Source organism: Cupressus sempervirens, chromosome 10, assembly GCF_028749045.1.
Source record: "Cupressus sempervirens isolate cs-2001-9-10 chromosome 10, ASM2874904v1, whole genome shotgun sequence".
NCBI classification, from domain to species: domain Eukaryota; kingdom Viridiplantae; phylum Streptophyta; class Pinopsida; order Cupressales; family Cupressaceae; genus Cupressus; species Cupressus sempervirens.
Genome location: NC_143127.1, coordinates 654,240,793 through 654,260,910, shown reverse-complemented (window position 1 = coordinate 654,260,910; position 20,118 = coordinate 654,240,793). Strand labels below are relative to the sequence as shown.

Sequence of the window (20,118 nt, the reverse complement as noted above, 5' to 3'; positions counted from 1 at the left end):
TGGCAGTGGATCTAATGGCATCATGGAAACTACGGGGTATGGTTGAGTTCAACATGTGTTATTACTATGACTAGGATCCATGTCATTTTTCCTTGTGCTCTTACCAAAACGAGTGGTGGGTGGCATGAAAGGATGACTTTCCTAATAACGAAAATGCAAAGAGGGATGATACTAACTGTATATGATACTTTTAGGAATCTAGATATCAAACCCTAAGGTAGCCTTGTGACCGTTGGGAAGACAAATGGGATCAAGTGTGTAGCCCAACCTTTTTCTTAAGGTGATGTGGGACACAAGGGACAATTTATCTTAAACAATGCTTAGTTTAAGGACAACTATGATGGTGAGATGGATGGAGTTTTCTTTAGGGAGACAAAGCTTAATGAGGTGATGCAAAAAAAATTTCTAAGTATGGAGCAACTAATGGGGGATTCTAGGGTTTAATGATGCTTGATTTGGAGGATTTCTAAAAACCTAAGGTTTGATGACAAAAAGTGGAGGAGATGATTATATTAAATATTTAGATGGGATGAAGAATTAATAGAGAGACTAAATATACAAGGAGAGAAGTGCATAAGTGTGTGTGGAAAAAGATGGACCTAATCAAAGTAGTTAACACAAGAGTTATTGATAAGGCTATGGTTGACACCTCGTCGGAGAGTTAGGTTTTGAATCTTGTAATCCCACTCGGTTTGTAATGCAACATTTGCTCCATCTTTCTTAATTTGGTCTAGCTTGGAAATCCTTGGGTTGGGGGTATGTTTTTGATGTTCTACTTCTATCTTCATGTAAACTGGTATTTGTGGAAGTTTAGCCTTTTTGAACTTAGCTTTAGGTTGGACTGACATGAGATATTTCCAAGGGATTTTGATCACAACTATGGGGTTTTCAAGGTAGTGACTATGCTAAGTATAACTTCTAGACCTTGGATTGGAACATAAATCAATTGAGAAATAGCAAGTTTTGGATTCTTTCATGGTTAATTTGGCTAACTATCTTCTAGGCAAGGAAAAAAATGTGTCGTTTTCAGTCAAGTAGATTGGTAGCAAAAAGGTATTTTGAAAAGAGCAACTTTTGGATCTTTTTAGAGCAAAAGGGTTTGTTGGTAACTAGACTTTTGTGGGGTATTTTCTAGGTAATAAGTGTAGGCAAAAGGTAAACTAAAAGTATGGTGTTGCAAGTGGGCTTGCTAACAACCATTTCTTATATATGAAGGTGAGCTCTCTCAAAGATAAAATTTGTGATATTTTTTATCAAGTAGGGTAAATGGCAAAGTATTTTTGAAAAAGAGCAAGACTTTGGGCCAACAAAGGATTTATAACTTAGGTTTTGCTTAGTGATTCTTGTATTTTTGAGGGAATAAGTAGATTGTTTTGAGACACATGGACAAATTGGACTAGTGAGACAAGCAGTTTTTGCGAATGGACTTGCTAACAGCCGTTGTTTTGAGATGACAAAGGTGAAACTTTCTATCTTCTGATATGGGGATAAATGAGCAAACAATTTCTCAAAGGACAAAGAAACTTTGAGAAATACAAACAGTTGATCTCTTTAGCAAAATGATTTTTTTTTTTTATAGTAACCATTGAATTGTGTATGTTCAACAAATTTTTTCACAAGTCTTGAGCACAATTTAAGACAGTTCAAACACACACTTTATCCCTATAGTTAGAATTTGATTGTCATATGTTATTCAACAGCCCACAGATTGATGTCTCCTAGTTCTAGTGCAATATTTCTCTTTAATTGAAGAGGTGAGTAGATACAAGAGTCAATTGACAAAGGATACACATCAGAGAACCTTCAAGGCATGACAAATATAATCTCCCCTTCTGCAGGAACAATGACCCTTGGGGATGAAACCCAAGTGGCCTTATGCCTCTACCAAGGGAGCACAATGGTGAGTAATCTTGAGGGATGTTGTTTCCCTTGCACCATGAATAACATACCATGAAAGAAAAGTGAGATACTTTAGACTAAGAGGGTTGTAAATGGGTCTGTGGAGTCTCCACAATGGTTGTTACTAGCTGTGATCTACTTAAGGGTCTATTTCGGACATGCTAAAATTATGGGAAAGTTTTCTCACCTCAGGCTACCCCCAAAAACATGCTGCTCGAACTGAAGAGATGAAGCGAGAAGGTTTACCCTTCCGCTCATTTATATATCGGCCAGACTATTTACTGGTTTGAGCTTCTCACCAAAGGGGATGCGCTTCTCAAAAGTGGATGAACTTGCTAGAAGAACTCCTAGGTTGTTGCAGATGATCTTGCTAACAACTTTCGGTACATGCATCATGTATTTTAATGGTCTTACTTTGCATGAAAAGAGAGAAGTCTAAGATGCACTAAAAGACACAATCTCAATACACGCAAGACACTTGATTCATTCTATTTGTGAAGCTTTTAGATTTTCTATCGTGCAACTTGAAGTGACACATGATTAGCATTCAGATGTTCATTCCAACTTGACAACGTCTCCAACAAAAGTAAAATCAAGTCAGCAAAATTAAATAATGCACGTGAAAGCTTTTAAAAAGGAGGGAATAAGAACATTTTCACTTTAGAGCATTCAAGATTGAATGAAGTTCATTTTAAGCACCAAAGTTTAAGTGTGTTGATTTGCAATTTTCTTTAATACCCAAAATCAAATGTTCATCGCATTCATTCTTTTCAACCTTTAGCATCCAAGATTATGTTGATCATGCATTCCAATGAAAATGTTATATTTTAATCCATGGCATTCAAGATTTGATTTTAGCAACATGTAATTAAAAACAAGTGTTTAAACATTCAAGATTTGATTTTAGCAACACGCATTCTGTAGGCATACTTTTAGTACCCCTATTTCAAAACTTCAAATATTTGGTTGTCCTGGTCAGTTTTCCCATAAGTTGCCTGAACTCTCTTTAAACATGGAAGTTCAAATATCAGAGTTTAGATCGAGATCTATATCTACAGGTTCAAACTTTAGTTTGGGTGTTTGGTGATATTATTGTCAGAGTGTAAATGTGGAGGCAAAAGCCCTTGTGATGATCATAATAGTTCTGAAACAAGTTGTCAGCACTAAGGTTATTATGAATGAGGTGATTCAGATATTATTATGATGATCATGGTAGAAAATGTCTTAGCTCCTGCATGGTTGCCTCTTCCATCGCATGGAGGAAATTCTCATAGTATGGGCAGTAAAGTTTTAACGATATCCCATAAGAGTGGCACTAGGAGCTATGTGTCCTCTGCACAATCAAACCTTGGTCGGTACTTCACATTTGCTAAAATTCAGGAAGCCAAAAAAAAAAAAAAAAAAAAATTTGACGAGAGTTTTCTTCTGGGTAAAAAAAAAAAAATTTGACAAGAGTTTTCTTCTGGGTGTTGGTGGATTTGGAAAAGTATATCAAGGGTAGCTAGAAGATGGAACTAAAGTCGCTATCAAGCGAGGTAATTCGAGATTTGAAAAAGGTCTCACTAAATTTCAAACAGAGATTGAGATGCCGTCAAAGCTTCACCATCGTCATCTTGTATCTCTGATTGTTTACTGTGAGGAGCATTGTGAGATGATTCTTGTCTATGAATACATGGCCAATGGGCCTCTTCGTAGTCATTTGTATGGCTCAAATCTCCCCCCACTTTCCTGGAAATAGAGGCTTGAAGTATGCATAGGAGCTGCAAGGTGTCTTCACTAGCTTCATACTAGAGCAGCTCAAGGTATCATTCATCATGATGTCAAGACCACAAATATTTTACTTGATGAGAATCTGGTTTCCAAGGTGGTAGACTTCGGCTTTTCAAAGACTAGACCCACTTTGGATCAGACACATTGGTGTTGTTGGAGGTCCTATGTGCAAGACTGGTGCTAAATCCAGTTCTTCCTAGAGAGCAAGTTAATATAGCAGAGTGGGCAATGCATTATCAGAAAAAGGGCATGCTTGATCAGATCATTGATTCTCATCTTGCTGGCACCATCAATCCAGGATCTCTTAAAAAGTTTGGGGAGATGGCTGAGAAGTGTTTGGAAGAAAAAGGTATCGATAGGCCTGCCATGGGAGATGTTCTATGGAATCCAAAATATGCTTATCAACTTCAGGAGACAACAATGAGGAATGATCCAGATGAGAATAGTACAAATCATATTGCAGAGATTCCTTTGCAATACACATAGCCTGAGCCTTTTGATAATAACATCATTGATAGGGGTTACTGTGTGAGTGACATATGTACCTATCCAACTACCTCTCTAGGAATGGCAGTGCCTGGTCCTCATATTGATTGCAGGAGCCTATACACACCAACCAATTGAGAAGAAGCCACGGCACAAATAGTTCCAAAAGATAGCATATTCAAATCTAAGGAGCAACAGAGATGTTAAGAGCCTGTGGGTCTGTCTGTAGTTGCACATATGCACGTGGATGGAAAATTGATCAAATTACACATCAACATATCTTCATTCACTTCAACATCTTATATATTGATGACACCCTAAGTAAAAGACATTACGTGGAAAATGAATAGGAACGATGCCGAGAACATACTCGAATTGAGGATCAGGTCGATCTCATCAGAAAAGAATACATGCATAGTAATAATATAAATAAGAAGTTGCTTGATGATAGTCGGTGGTTTGGAATTTTTTCATAATTTCTAGGTTAGAAGAATGGCTCTGGATAGAAGGAACTACTGACAGCCTGTAGATACAACTGTTGAGATTTGCTAACAAGGTAGGAGTGGCAGACATTGTGGGAAGAACTATTGAAAACCTTAAAGATGAAAGTGAACCTTACCGTCGAATGGTAATGGAGACAATTGAAAAGGTGGTTGCGAACTTGGGTGCTTCAGTGAGGGAGCAGAGTTTGTACCTGCTCGAGAATGGATGAGAATCTACTTTGAACTGTTGGAGATGTTGAAAGCCCATAATAAGGGGATTTGAAGGGCAACAGTGAATACATTGTGAAGGCAATTGGACCACAAGATGTGCTTGCCAAAAGATGAGATTGAACGTGTTGCTAAGGCAAATCGTTGATCAGTTCCATGCATGTTACAGCAAGCTATTCAGTTGTCAAAGAAAAATGTATTGGCAATTATAAGACCACAATCCTCTGTGATTGCTCATACTATTTCTCACATAGCAGATGGACTTAGTGTGCCACTTTTATCATTTGGAGCAACTGATCCGAGTCTCCCTTCACTTCAGTACCCTTATTTTCTTCGTTTGACACATAATGATCTCTCACAGATGTCAGCAATAGCCAATGTAATTGGTTTCTTTAATTGGAGAGAGGTAATTGCAGTTTATGTAGATGATGACTACGAAAGAAATGGAATAACTGCCTTGGGTGATGTACTTGGGAATAAAGATAATATTATTCATAAATATCGAATGCCTCCAAACATTTCTAGAAGTAGCCTGGGTGATAGCTTGAAAGATTTGGCTTTGATGATAGCTAGATTTTTTGTTGTTCATATCAATCCAGATGTCGGTCTGAAATTTTTCTCTGAACTACACTACCTTCAAATGTTGAGCAATGGCTATGTATGGATAGCCACTGATTAGCTATCTTCTGCTCTGGATTCCCTTGGGCTTGATTCAGATACAATAAAATCACTACAAGGGCTCATTACTGTGCGGCGACATATTCTCAATTCCTATTAGCAACATGATTTCTTGATAAGATGGAATAATCTACAAAAAGTTGTAAATGTTGATTCAGGCCTCAATATGTTTGGATTGTATGCTTATGATACAATATGGGAAATTGCCCGTGCTGTTGATACTTTTTTGGGAAAAGGAGGAAATACATCCTCTATATATTATCCTCACCTATCCACTGCAAGTGGAAGTATTTCAGAGCTAGAAAAGCTTAAGTTCTTCAGAGGAAGTCCACAGTTGCTCAAAATATTATTGCAAACTAACATTACAAGCTTAATAGGTCAAGTTCAACTGGATGAAGGAGGCGATATGCTTGGTTCAACTTTTGAGATAATTAATATAGTTGGAAAGGATTTTTCACATAGTGAGCTACCGGTCAAATATATTAGGCTTATCTGTTATTCCTCCTGAGAAGAGACGTGTCAGTTCAAAAAATAATGCAGGTTTAAATAGAATGGTGTATGATATTATATGGATGGGTGATAGTAAATAGGTGCCTCAAGGCTGGACAATCCCAGAAAATGGTAGGAGGTTTCGGATTGGAGTTCCTTGGAGAGGGGAAGACTTTGAAAAGTTGGTGAAAATAGAAGGCCATCAACCAGCAAGCGGATTATATGAAAGTGACTAATCAACTCCTTAAAAGAAAGAGTTATCTTGGAAACTGAAAATTCACCGCCAAGCAGAGAGAAAGTGTTAAATATGTAATTCGATAACATTGAAAAGGGGCTTCTTCTGGGCTGCATACAGTCAGAGAGCTAGAGCAGAAGAGAGGGCATTTTTAGTTTAGATATTTCATTTCATTGTAGGTAGAGGGTCGGCAAAATTTTGGTATGAAGCTGATTGCAGAGACAATCAAGTTCAGGGCCATTTATTTTCTGTCCAATTCTACCTAGTGTTATTTCATAGTGTTGAATTGGGAATGATAAACAAACAGAGTTTTGTTCTATTGTTATCAGTTTGGCCAATCAGTAAGATAAACAAAGAATTATAACTGATCGTGGAGTTGCATCAGTTACTTCATCTGCATAATCATTCTTGCATTGCATTTTCATAATTTTCATCTTTCATAATTTCTTTGTTGAGAAATTCATAAGAGTATGAAGATCATAGCATAGCATTTTGCATCTAAATTTCGCCTGAGATTTCACTTGCCTGGGTGGAACTCGGTTTTCCTCTACTGTTCTCCGGTTAAGAACATACCCTGCAGTAGGAGTTAGAGATAAAACATGATTCATTGAATATCATTTACATAGGGAGTTGTACCTCAATTTAGAGGGAAACTAGATATTCTTAGAAACGGTTTCCCAATTGTTGTGTAAAGTTGTTCTTCATTATAAATTTGGGTACATACAAAGAGAAAAAGAAGAAGAACAATCTGTTTACCAACACATTCAAAGACAAGTGTTTAAACATTCAAGATTTGATTTTAGCAACATGCATTCAAAGAAAAGTGTTTAAACATTCAAGTTCATTTTCCAAAAGCATTAAACCATGTAAGGAGAACCTCCAAGAAACATGGTTAGTGGTTTCATAGAAGTCTTCAACCAACAATGCATGAGTTAGAAAATATCCCTGCAAAAATCACCAAAGTTCAGTCATTGATAGTGAAAATAAGTATCTAAAAGTTTGCAAAATATGATAAAAACCAATACCATCATGACAGGCTCGGAACCAACTTTTTGACATTATTTCATTTTCTAAAAACGAAGTTCGTATGCTCAAGTTATGAGCAAAACACCAAATGTTGCTTCTCAAGGCTTAAAAAGGCATGTAGAAATGATGTCGTGCGAACATCATCAAAGTGCAAGTTTAAATTTCATGGCCATATGGTTGTCATAGGCAAAAAAAAAAAAAAAATGACCTGCTAACATGGCACATATTTTACACTTTTTTGAATTTTTTTTATTTTTTTAAAACACATATATATAAATATGCATATTTTTACCAAACTTTCACAAAAAAAAGATGTACCCAAAAAAAAATAATAATAAAATTTATTATTATTATTATTTTTAAAGAAAATTTGAAGAAGAGAGAAGATGAATTTTTTTTTTTTTTTAAATTTCTTAAATGAATAAATATATAAAAGAAAAGAGACAGGGAGAATTTTTTTATTTTTTTATTTTCTTTAATAATTTTTATTTTTTTTAAATAAAGAAATTTCACCTTGTGATTGTGGGGGTCCCACTGGGCGTGCCAAAATGTAGACCTGTAAAACTAGTGCTTAAAGGAATACAATGGAGAACCAAAACATTCAAAACAATAGATTTAACTCACATATATGATTAGACAAAAGAGAATTAAAATACCAAAGTAGCCTAAGAATGTGCAAACCTCTTAAACCAAGAAATTTTCCCTTTGATGCGTAGATGTGTCCATAAGATGGGATGTATTCTCAATGACGTTGCTCAATCTTCAATGGAGGATATGATTCACAATGGATTTGTGGATGGATTTTGCCATTATGATGGCATTTTGATAGTCCTTAGTCTCTCAAAATAGCATTATAACATTAGCAATATAAGTGGATGATATTTGTGAAGGTAGAGGGTTTCATTTATAGGCCAAGGGGTAGTGAGATGGAGGGTTAGGATGCAAGGAAGGGGAATTGGTTAAGGAGGGCTAGGATGCAAGGAGAAGAGAGCACATGGATTGTGCTTCTTCAAAGCTCTAGCCTTGTGACAAGTGTCACAAAGAGATTGGATAGGGAAGATGGTCAAGATAGGTGGTTAGAGGGAGTTATGAGAGAAGAAAAGGGAGGATGAGTGTGGAAAATAGGTGTAAAAAGTCTTTAAAGAGCCTTTAAGGATCTTGAATATGAATGCAAGACTTTAAGGGTGGAACTTTGACTTTAGTTTGGTTTAAGACTTTCTTAACCCTTGGTTAAAGTTGTGCACATGCTTAAAGAAGGTATTAGGCTTAGCTTAGGATGAGATTAAGAGGAAATTGGTTTGGGTAGGTCAAGTCTTTATTTGAATATATTAAAAGAGGATTTTAAGTCTTTGTTTGAATATTAAAATGGAGGATAAAGTCTTTGTTTGAATATTAAAATGGTTGGTGGGTGGAAGTTGTGACTTTAAAATGGGGGATGAAGTCTTTGTTTTGAATATTAAAATGGGAGGTGGGTGGAAGTCTTGACTTTGGCTTAGGTTAAGAATTCTTAATCTAGGATTAAGGTTGTGCACATGGTTAGAGTGAGGATTAGGCTTGGATTAGAGGGGGATTAGGGGGCAAGTGGCTTAGATTTGATGGGATGGGTTAGTTAGGTGGCTAAGTGAGGTTAGTATGTGTGAATGGGTTGGATTAGGGGTTAGGGAGGTTTTTAGGATTTTAGATATTTTATTAAATGATTTATTTAATAAAATGGGGATAGAGAATTAAATTGAATAGACTTGAGGATTTATTCAATTTAATAGAGGAATAGGGGTTTAATTGATAAATTAATTTTGGGTGATCTTTTAATTTTATCAATTGGACTATAGTTAATTAAATTAACTAATTAACTAGGGGATGACAATAGATTAATTAAATATTAAATTCTTAATTAATGATGCCTTAGGAGATGACTAAATAGGATTACTTAAGTGATGTGATCAGATTTAGGTGTCTACACTTATATGATTAGTGTAGCTTTTTTTTAAAAATTAATAAAAAATTACTTAAAATATACAGGATAAGAATGATATACATACACAACCTCACATTCATATATGATACAACATTTCCTTTCTCATCCATCTGTGAAGAGTCTGAAAGGCTAACAAACAAAACTTCACCAAATAAAATTTGCTGCAGAAAATAGGACTAGTTGCATTGAGAGACTTTTGTTTAATATTAAATAATATCCAAAATCTTATAGCTTTCTTGTCTTATAGAGAGCCATGGCTCCAAAAGAAATAGTTAGAATACTTGGAGAAAGTATTGCTATTTTAAAAAAAAATTAACAAGGTATAGAATTTTTGTAATATTTATCCATTTCTTTTATGTCAAGGGAGGGTATCACATATCATTTCTTTGTTTCAACATCATAATGTTTTTTAATAGATGGGCCAAATAATTTCCAAATTTTATTCACCTTTATTTTCTTCACGATTGGAAATCAAACTTAAATGTACAAACTTTCTAAACAAGATCATGAGACTCTCTACTTGCTCTATAAGGTGGAACTATGTTATTTAAAACCCTTATAAGGATTCCAAACAATTTTTAGATATAAAGGGCTATTCTTGGTAGTGATGTGAAATATTGGACATTGAAGACAAAAAGTATGAGATGGGTGTGCCTACCAAAATATGTTCTATGCAAGAAATGAACTTCGATTGTAATGAAATGAAAAAGGATAGAGCACGAGTAGTTAGCAGTGATAAGAAAACTCACAAGTTATCAGAAAATAGCAACAATCATAAAAGCCCCATTTAGGGTTTGGAGGCAAAAGAATAAAAACCTATTTACATCTGCCATGAATGTGTTCGCATACACAATAGTCAGCAGGGACACCAAATAATTTAAACAAATTTACCTCTGATGTGTAGCTATCATTATCAATGCATGACTTCTTCTGTAGTGGAGCCCGAGCTGAGAATGCCTAAGAATTCTTGCATGTGAGCCTACGAATCACTAAGAATGCCCATGAGTGACAAAAAATCAACTGACATAAAAAATTACAGAGCCCAAGAATCACTATGGAGCCACAGAGAAAACCTCAACTATGGAGCGGATAACCACTGTGGATACAACCCAATAAAATCTTGCCAAAATGCCCTTATTCCCTTATGTGCTTGCCCACAGACCCAATTTTTTTATAAATTTGGAATAATAGGATTGATAATAGGAATGGCCTATTCTAATAATAGGTTTTGTTTTGGCATAGACTTATGCTCATTTTAGGGGTCAAATTGGAATACGAAACCCTATTCTCTCTTCCAATTTGGTCAACCAAATGAAGAAAACCAAACATATTCTGGAATGTCTATTCCTATTCTAGCAACCAAACGAGCCCTTAGAGATTCTTTGATTCTTCCACATCTTCTCCTTTGCCCTTGGTTAACATAAGAGGGGTGCTTGTTGTTCTCAATTTTTTTATCCTCCTCTTTCCTTTGTTTATTGCCTATGGAAGCTTGATTTCAAGTTCAATTCTTGCTTTTGCCTCATCACAAGTTCCAAAGTGAGGTGTCTTTGGATCTAAAAATTTGAGATTTCATCATTATTAGTGACAAAACTTATTCATATTTTGTATATAGTGTTTGCCATGTACAACAGTTTAGAATAAGTAGTTCAACACTTGCCAAGCACTATAGTTCAAACTGAGTAGTTTAGTGTTTGTTGAGCTTTACAGTTTCTATCGAGTTAACAGCTTAAGTCAAGTGAAGCCAGTGTTAACCGAGTTGAATGAAGAATAGTGTCTACTGAGTATAGTCATGGTAAATAGGGAATGCAGTTTATATCGAGTTACATAGTATCTACCGAGTCACAAGTGGATACCAAGTTTGAAACTACGTTGAAGTGATTAGCATGGACTGAGCCTCTACTTCTACTAAATGCATAACGATGCTGAGTAATGATAGTGGATGTCGTATATTAGAAATTCACCAAGTAAATTTTCAGAACTTGAGTATCTAAATTTGGGCCAACTTTGTAATATTGGTGTTAACTTGTGTAATGGCTAACTTTGTAATCATATAAATTGGATTGATAGATATTTAATGTAGTGTATCATATCCAATGTGGTATGAATATATGAGATAATGTGAATGAAATTTAAGCATGCAAATGTGAATCAATAGCAGAGTAAAGTTTATTGTAAGGCCATATCAAGAGCAATAGAGTTATATTTATCACATTGAGGTGATCAATATTTCAAAGGATCTCAATCAGCAATTCAGTTGTAAGACATAGATCTACTATTTCATCCTAACAAGTGAATCAACTTCAAATCCTTTAATAGGGTAGACTTAACAAATTTTTCTTAAATCTCTTTACCAAGTGCATATTTCATTGTATGTTTGTAAAACCTCTAACAAGGTGGACCTAGTAGTCCTAATTACTCATAACAAGAAAAATTATTAGAAGTGATCAATGTAAGCCTTAATAGGCCAACTTTATGCTGCAGTATTAAAGTTTTGTGGGTATCATCTTTCTATTTGAAAGGTTTCCTAGTCACCAAATATTGTGTTCATGGTGTCCTATGTTTCTCAATTTCTTATGCATGCAGTAGATCAGATTTATTAATATTAATACAATTAAGTTCTGATTAGGATAAAAGGTTTTGAGGTTACTGATTCACCCTTTCCCTCTTAGTAACCTAATTAGTCCAGAATATTTTGAATAGATGAAATCCCCAAGTAGGCCTCCTGAAAAGTGTAAAACAATATCCCATAAATGATCTTGGGTTTAAAAGGCACTTGTTCATTCCAATTGATGGTTTAGATTTTGTAAGCTGCGATTGAAGACACTCGTGATTATGGCATACAAGGTTCTTTCCAACTTGATAGTGTTTTCAACATAATGAAAATTGAGAGTTCATCAACATAAGTAAAGCAATTGATGTCAACATAAGAAAATTGTGTAGGAAAGCTTTGTAACTGATAATAATGTTTGTCCTTTAGAGCATTCGAGATTGAATGAATACTTTTTAAGCCCTAAAGTTTAAGTGTGTTAATTTGAATTGTTCATTGATTTTTAGGCATTCAAGATTGAGTAAAAATGTTTTATGCCCAAACTAAGGTGTTAATCATAGAAATGGTTCGTTGATCTTAGTAATTCAGGAGTTTGTTTGATTGATCAAATTAAGTGTAACATGCATTCAAAGACAAGTTTTTATGCGAATGGACTTGCTAACAAAATGTATCACCTAATCTAGTAGTACCATATTGAATACTAACTAATAAATGAAAGAATTCGCACAACTAAATAGGTAACACTTAAGATATGACTAGGGTGATCACCACAAAAGGAAAGAAACCAAGAATGGTAGGCTCCTTATGGTATAACCCATGATAAAATGGATATGTCCTTGATGAATGGAGACGTGTGCTCAAGCTTCAAGTGGATGGGTTTTTATCAAGTATGAGGGAAAATGGAGGATTCAACAATGGAGGTGGATAGGGATTTCAACATTATGATGGTATTTTGGTAGTTTTTAGGCTCTCAAAATAGCATGATAACTTTGCATGAAAAGTGGATTGTATTTGTGAAGGGAGAGGGTTTCATTTATAGGCTAAGGGGTAGAGAGATTGATGCTCAAGATGCAAGGACGGAAGAATGGTGAGGGAGGGTTAAGATGCATTCAAAGACAAGTTTTTAAGTATTCAAATTCATTCTTAAGAAAAATCGACAAACAACATGGTTAGGGGTTGCTAGATGCTCCAAGCTGCAATGCTACAAAAAATCAACTAATTATGTTAGAATATGAAAAGATTAACAACTCAGAAAACTAGTGCAAAGAGTAAATATCTAAACTATGAATGTAAATGATACAAAATCAAAATAGCAAAAAAGAGTTAGTCTCCAAGAGAGTAATGCAAATGCTAGAAGCAAAATAGCATTATGAGGATGCAAAAACAAGAGATACAAATACAAGCTAGGTAGCATGCTTATATAGGCTAGGAAGAGGGAGGAGGTGGCAACACCAACCAATGAGGAGCAACCATCTATCGGACTAAAGATAGCAAAGTATCTTCCCAAGATAGCTAATGGATGCTCACGTGTAGGAAGGTGACACCTCACAACCATTCACCTAATAAGACATGCTTTATTAACCGAAGCGAGATTATTAAAAAGTGTAGGAAAAACCTAGCAAAATAGGAAAAATAAAAAACTACACTAACACCCCCCCATAAGCGAAGCTTAGGTGGATGTAGAAATGGGTCCCGACAAGTCAAGCCTGATGAGGTACCCATGTACATAAGATTTCCAAAAGAGAGAGAAAAGAGACCCCCCCACACAAGAAAAGTCAGGACTCTGAGTGAGAGGAAGAGGCCCCCCCAAAGGATGAAGCATCTTGCACCCCCAGCAAAGCTCACAAATGAAGGAACTTGCTCTCAGTGAAGGGTTTGGTGAAGATATCAGCAACTTTCTCGGAAGTCGGACAATAGCAAAGGTCAATGACATGACCATGGATGAGCTCTCGGATGTAGTGCATGTGGACCTCTATGTGTTTGGTCCGTTGATGATGAACTAGATTTTGTGAGATCTGAATGGCACTCTGTTTGTCACAAAATATGACTAATGGTGGTCTGATCTGGATACCAAACTTAGTGAGAAGATGTTGAATCCAAATGGCCTCAGTGGCAGCATTTACAGCCCCTCGATACTTAGCCTCAGTAGAAGATAGAGCAATAGCAGACTGCTTTTTGCTCGACCAACAAAAAGACCTAACCCAAGTAAGAAGCTATACCCTGAAGTAGACTTGTGATCCTCAGAATCACCTGCCCAATCTGAATCTATGTAGCCCACCAAATCAAGCTCAATACCTGTTGCGTAGTGAAGCCCACAACTATGAGAACCCTGAATGTAGTGAAGGATCTGCTTGGCTGCATTCCAGTGTAACTCATGGGGCTCTTGCATGAATCGAGAGACCATGCCTACAGCATAGGAGATGTCAGGTCTCGTATGAGTCAGATAAATGAGATTCCCAACAAGTTGGTGGTACAAAGTGCCATCAACAAGTGGAGAAGAACATTGAGCCTCAGGTTTGACTCCAAAAAGTAAGGGAGTCGGAGCAAGCTTACAGTCAGCCATATGAAACCTCGAGAGTAAATCTAGAGCATACTTGGATTGTGTGATGGTGATCCTAGAAGGAGACTGAAGGATCTCAATCCTGAGAAAGTAATGCAACAAGCCTAAGTCAGTCATCAAAAAACTGTCTTGAAGGGCCACTTTGACAACCTTAATGGTGGGTGAAGAACTTCTTGTGATCAGCAAGTCATCAACATACAAAACCAAAAATAGAAGTGAATCACCCTATTGCAAAATGTAGACATTAGGATCAGAATGGCACCGAGTGAACCCAACTGATAGAAGGAAGGAGTCCATCTTGGCATACCAGGCCCGAGGAGCCTGTTTGAGGCCATAGAGAGACTTTCAAAGATGACACACAAGTGAAGAATCCTGAAGGAAGCCCTGTGCCTGCTCCATGTAGATCTCCTCATGAAGGTCACCATGAAGAAAAGCACTCTTCAAATCCATCTGATGTACTTCCCAACGATTAGCTGCAACAATGGCAAGAACAATTTGAGTGGAATTCATTTAGGCAACTGGCACAAAATTCTCAGAGTAGTCAATCCCAAGAACCTGGGAGAATCCTTTGGCGACGAAGTGAGCCTTGTCTTTGTCAACTGACCCATCTGCTGCAAATTTTGTCCCATAGATCCACTTACATCGAACAAGTTTTCTTCCTTTAGGAAGAGGGACAAGATCCCAAGTGTGGTTCCTCATCAAGGAACTATACTCTTCTTGCATAGCTGTATCCCACTTAGAAATACCAGAAGCCTCATGAAAGGACTGTGGATCTGAGGTAGTAGCAATGAAGATATGTGGAGTATCCTAGAATTGTGAACAAGTTCGCCTGGTGTCTGATGGATCCCCAACCCAATCACCTATAGACTACAAGGTCTGTTTAGCCCAAAGTAGGCAAGAAGATGGAGAATCTAGAGGGGAATCATTAACCTCTGAATGATGTCTAGGAGAGGAAGGAGGTGAGTTCTCTGAATCACTTTCTGCATCAAAAGTAGAGGTAGAAGATTGTTCAGGTGAATTTGACTCATCAGAAGATCTGTCATGTATTCCAAGTGACTCTAATGTCAAGGTAGAAGGAGTTGGAGAAGTGATAGAAAGTGAGCTTGAAGATCCCTCCTCAAACTTAACACTCCTCTCAATGAATAACTCATGTGTAGTAGGGTGGAGCAACTGATAACCCTTCACACCATCAGGATAACCTACAAATATGCAAGGTCTGCTTTGCGGATACAAGGCCTTACGTTTCTCTGTAGGACTGTGGGCCCATGCAGGGGAGCCAAAAACTCGAAAGTGCTTCATTGATGGTTTCCAACAGCTCCAAGCTTCAAAAGGAGTAACTCCCTTCAAGGTTCGGTGAGGAACACGGTTCTAGATATAACAAGCACAGTTAATGGCTTCTGCCCAATACTGTGGTGCAAGAGATCTAGAGTGAATCATACAGTTTTCCATTTCCTTCAAGGATCTATTCTTTCGTTCTAAAACACCATTTTGCTGAGGATTGTATGGAACTGAATGCTATAAATCAATCCCCTCTGAAGTGCAAAATCTTTCAAACCGATGGTTGACATACTCACCACCATTGTCTGTGCGCAAAACCTTGATGGCTTTCCCAGATTGCTTTTCTACAAAAATTTTGAAGTCTTGAAAATGATCAAATACCTTTGACTTCTGTTTGAGAAAGTACACCCATGTATATCGAGAAAGGTCATCAATGAATGTGAGGACATATTGGGCCCTACTGAAAGAAGGATGTTGAAATGGACCTGCCAAATCACTGTGAACTAACTCTAGTATCTGTGAAGCTCTCCATGCCTTACTTTTGTCAAACTTTTCCTTAGGATGCTTACCAAGAATGCAACCTTGGCAAACACCTCCTAAGAATTGAACTGAAGGCAACCCTATGACCATGCTCTGCTGGTTGAGCTGATGCAAATAGTGGAAGTTAAGATGGCCAAACTGCTCATGCCATAATTTACTCACATCATTAGACTGAGTGAGAAAAATAGATGAAGAAGGATCAGGAACAAAGTGAGAAAACAGATAGAGCCATGATTGATGATCTGCTCTCCCAACTGCAACTACAAAATCACTATGCAACTCACGTATCTCCACTGAATCAAGAGTGAACTCAACTCGCTTGCCTAAACCAATGTGAGTGATTTGGTATATTGATAGGAGATTAGTTGATAATGAGGGTACACAAAGAACATCATGGAATGTGCCATCCCCCACATCAACAGACCCTCTCCCACACACCTTAATAGGAGTGTCATCACCCATCAAAATAGAAGGCATAGTACATGGCTCCAAGGATGCAAGTTCTTCCTTAGATGAAGCCATGTGGTGCGAAGCACCCGAATCAAGAACCCAAGTGGATGGTGAGGAAGAAATTGCAACAAGAGCTTTTCCCTTTCCTTTCCCCTTGTTGTTTTCTTTTGCCTTGTTAGACTCTTCATTAGAACTTTGTTTGATAGACTCAGGAACACTAATATTATTCTTCTCAAGAATGTATGTCAAGTGATCAATTTGTTTCTTCAAACATTTATGTTCATCATGACCAGGTCTTTTACAATAAGCACATTTAACCTTTTCTTTCTTAGGCTTATCGCCCTTAGAGGATGAGGTATCAATAGTTTCTTTTGAAGCAATTGGTATCTAATTATTCTTTTCCTCACTATTATTTTGTTTCTCATCCTTACTATTGTTGTTACTACTTTTTCCTTTTTGTTCTTTTGTGCCTTGGTTGGTTGCTAAGGCATGTGACTTAGAGGACTTAAGAGTGCCCATCTGGATTGGCTTGTCCTGTTCTCGAGTGAGATTGACAGCAAAATCATCTAGAGATGGCATGGTGAATTGAGTACCAAGTGCACCCTTAGTAGCATAGAAGGTAGAGACAAACACAGATTATTCTAAACTTAGCTTAGAGAGAATACTGAGAATCAGTTGTTCATCTTTCTTTTCAATTCCACATTGTTTTAACTGCAGCCTTAGTGATTTCAATTTGGTGAAGAAATCTTGGATTGTGTTGAAATTTCTTGGACTCAAACTAATTAATTCATTTTCCAACATATGACCCCTCATTGAATCTTGTGTGCCAAATAATGTTTCTCGCTTTGTCCATACTTCATTTGGTGTATCCAAAGACTCAATGTGAAATCGCAAGTCAGGAGAAACAAACAAACACAATGTTCCATATGCCTCATCACATTTGTTAAACCACTTAGGTTTGTCTTCATATTTAGCAGGTTCAGTTTCAAGTCCCATAGTTATCCTATTTAATCCAGCTTTCCTTAAGTGAATTATCATGCATGATTTCCACTTAAAGTAATTGTATGGAGTTAGGATGGGCATATTTGTTTGATCCATGATGAAGAAATGCAAAGAAATGCTAAAAAGAAGAGAACCCAGCCACGACAATGCCCCCCCCCCCCCCCCCTTTTTACTCAATCAAAGAACACACCCCCACCCCCCCCCCCCCCCAAAGAAATATGATTTGGCACTTTATTTTAGTGCATTTACAACTACCACTAGAAAGAATTACTTAGTGGTCTTGATTTCAATGCATTACAAACCCTCATGAAGAGCATATGCTAAAAGTGAAACTTGGGCACAATAATCAAGGAAATAAATAGCACCATTGCGATCTACTCAAAAAAATGCACTTTCAAAAAAAGAATCGCCTCGATACGAGGTCGTATGAGAAAGTTATGATCCTCCAACGTTTTCAAAATGAGAACTATGCATAGTCACTGTTGAGAATCTGCAATTTTTGAAGAATTCATGCATGAAAAAAAAAAAAAAAAAACTCCACTAGTGGATAGAGCACAAAAAAATAGCCAAGTTCATAACAAGAATCATCAAAATCAGATTCCATATGAGCAAGAACGAGACATTTGAAAATTGCATTCAAATTTGCAACTGCCAACAGAGAGGGGTATGGTTGTAGCCTTTCATGCTTGATTTTGAAAAATATACAGCTTGCATGCAAAATCTAAAAGATACCTAGATGATTTTTCGGGGCTGCAAACAAAACCCAGAAAGCGTTTTCCTTGCTAATGTACAGAAGATGTTGTTGTAGTGTAAATCAAACGCCTTTAATAGTAAAAAATGGCTCCAAAAATCAAGAAACGACCCCAGCAAAAAAAATATGACATGCAAATGCTGGATCAGCTTCCTAAGTCCATTAATGGCATGCTGGAACTTGCAATACTGATTGAAAACTCCAAAGAAAAATCATTTTTGTCAAAACTTTTCTGATTCTCAAGATCATCTAAAGATGCAAGAGAAGAGCATACTTTGTTTTTCAAAAACTACAATAAAATTTATTAGCGCCGCCCCCCCCACCCCCAAATCTCTCAAATAAGGAAACTAAAATCTACTCTTGCACATAGAAAAGCTCTGATACCATGTTAGAATCTAAAAAGATTAACAACCCAAAAAACTAGTGCAAAGAGTAAATATCTAAACTATGAATGCAAATGATACAAACTCAAAATAGCAACACAGAGTTAGTCTCCAAGAGAGTAATGCAAATACTAGAAGCAAAATAGCATTATGAGGATGCAAAAACAAGAGATACAAATACAATCCAGGTAGCATGTTTATATAGGCTAGGAAGAGGGAGGAGGTTGCAACACCAACCAATGAGGAGCAACCATCTATCAGACTAAAGATAGCAAAGTATCTTCTCAAGATAGCTAATGGATACTTACATGTAGGAAGGTGACACCTCACAACCATTCACCTAATAAGACATGCTTTATTAACCTAAACGAGATTATTAAAAAGTGTAGGAAAAACTTAGCAAAATAGGAAAAATAAAAAACTACACTAACAAATTAGTCATAGAAAAAAATCCATAAAATGAATATTTAACTATGCAAAAAATTATTTTAACTTTTTTAGTTATTTTTGATATGCGTAAATCAACTCAGAATAGCTCATATCCTATGGAACCACTAAAAGTCAAATTTTGATTTATACTTTAAAAAAAAATAAAAATAAAACAATGATCCCATAGGTAAAATAGTGATTTCGTGAGGTAAATAGCAATCCCATAGGTTTACACAGTGATGTCATGGGTTTAAACAATGATCTTGCAATGTAGGAACGCAAGAGGCAATAGGATTATAGTACAAAGAACTAGTGAAACCACAACAAAATGAGCTGCATGTAAAAAATCACAGAGTGATCCTGCAAAGAATGTGATCCTATGGGTTTTTGAGCGAGTGTTCTCGTGGACAAATGAGTTGCTGGGTTCGATTGGAGAGAGAAAAAGTGGGTTTTAAAGGTTGACTAATTGGGTTAAGTATTCTTGCCAATCTTTTCCAGTGATCCCACTAGTAAAAATGATGTTCCCACAAGAATAGGGTCAGCAGGGATGCAGGGGTGTGTTTAGTGACACGTGGTGATGGTGGCTAGAGGCAAACAATGATCCCACCTTTGTAGGTTCTTATTCCTACTAGTTTATGGCTGCAATCTAGTAGTGTAAAATGAATACTAATCTAATAATGAAATTATTAACACAACTAAATAGTTAACAATTAAGATAGGAACAAGGTTATCACCAAAAAAAGGAAGCATACCAAGAATGGTAAGCTCCTTTTGGTATAACCCATGATGGAGTGGATATGTCCCTAATGGATGAAGATGTATGCTCATGATGTGCTCAAGCTTCATGTGGATGGGTGATTATCAAGTGTGTGTATGGATGAGGGTTTTGACAATGGATGTATAGAGGGA

General features: G+C 36.6%; 1 pseudogene; it reads left to right on the top strand.

The window, feature by feature from the left end:
- The first annotated feature begins 3,108 nt into the window (after nucleotides 1–3,108).
- LOC149535528 (receptor-like protein kinase THESEUS 1 pseudogene) lies at nucleotides 3,109–4,293 on the top strand (annotated as a pseudogene).
- The last annotated feature ends 15,825 nt before the right edge of the window (nucleotides 4,294–20,118 follow it).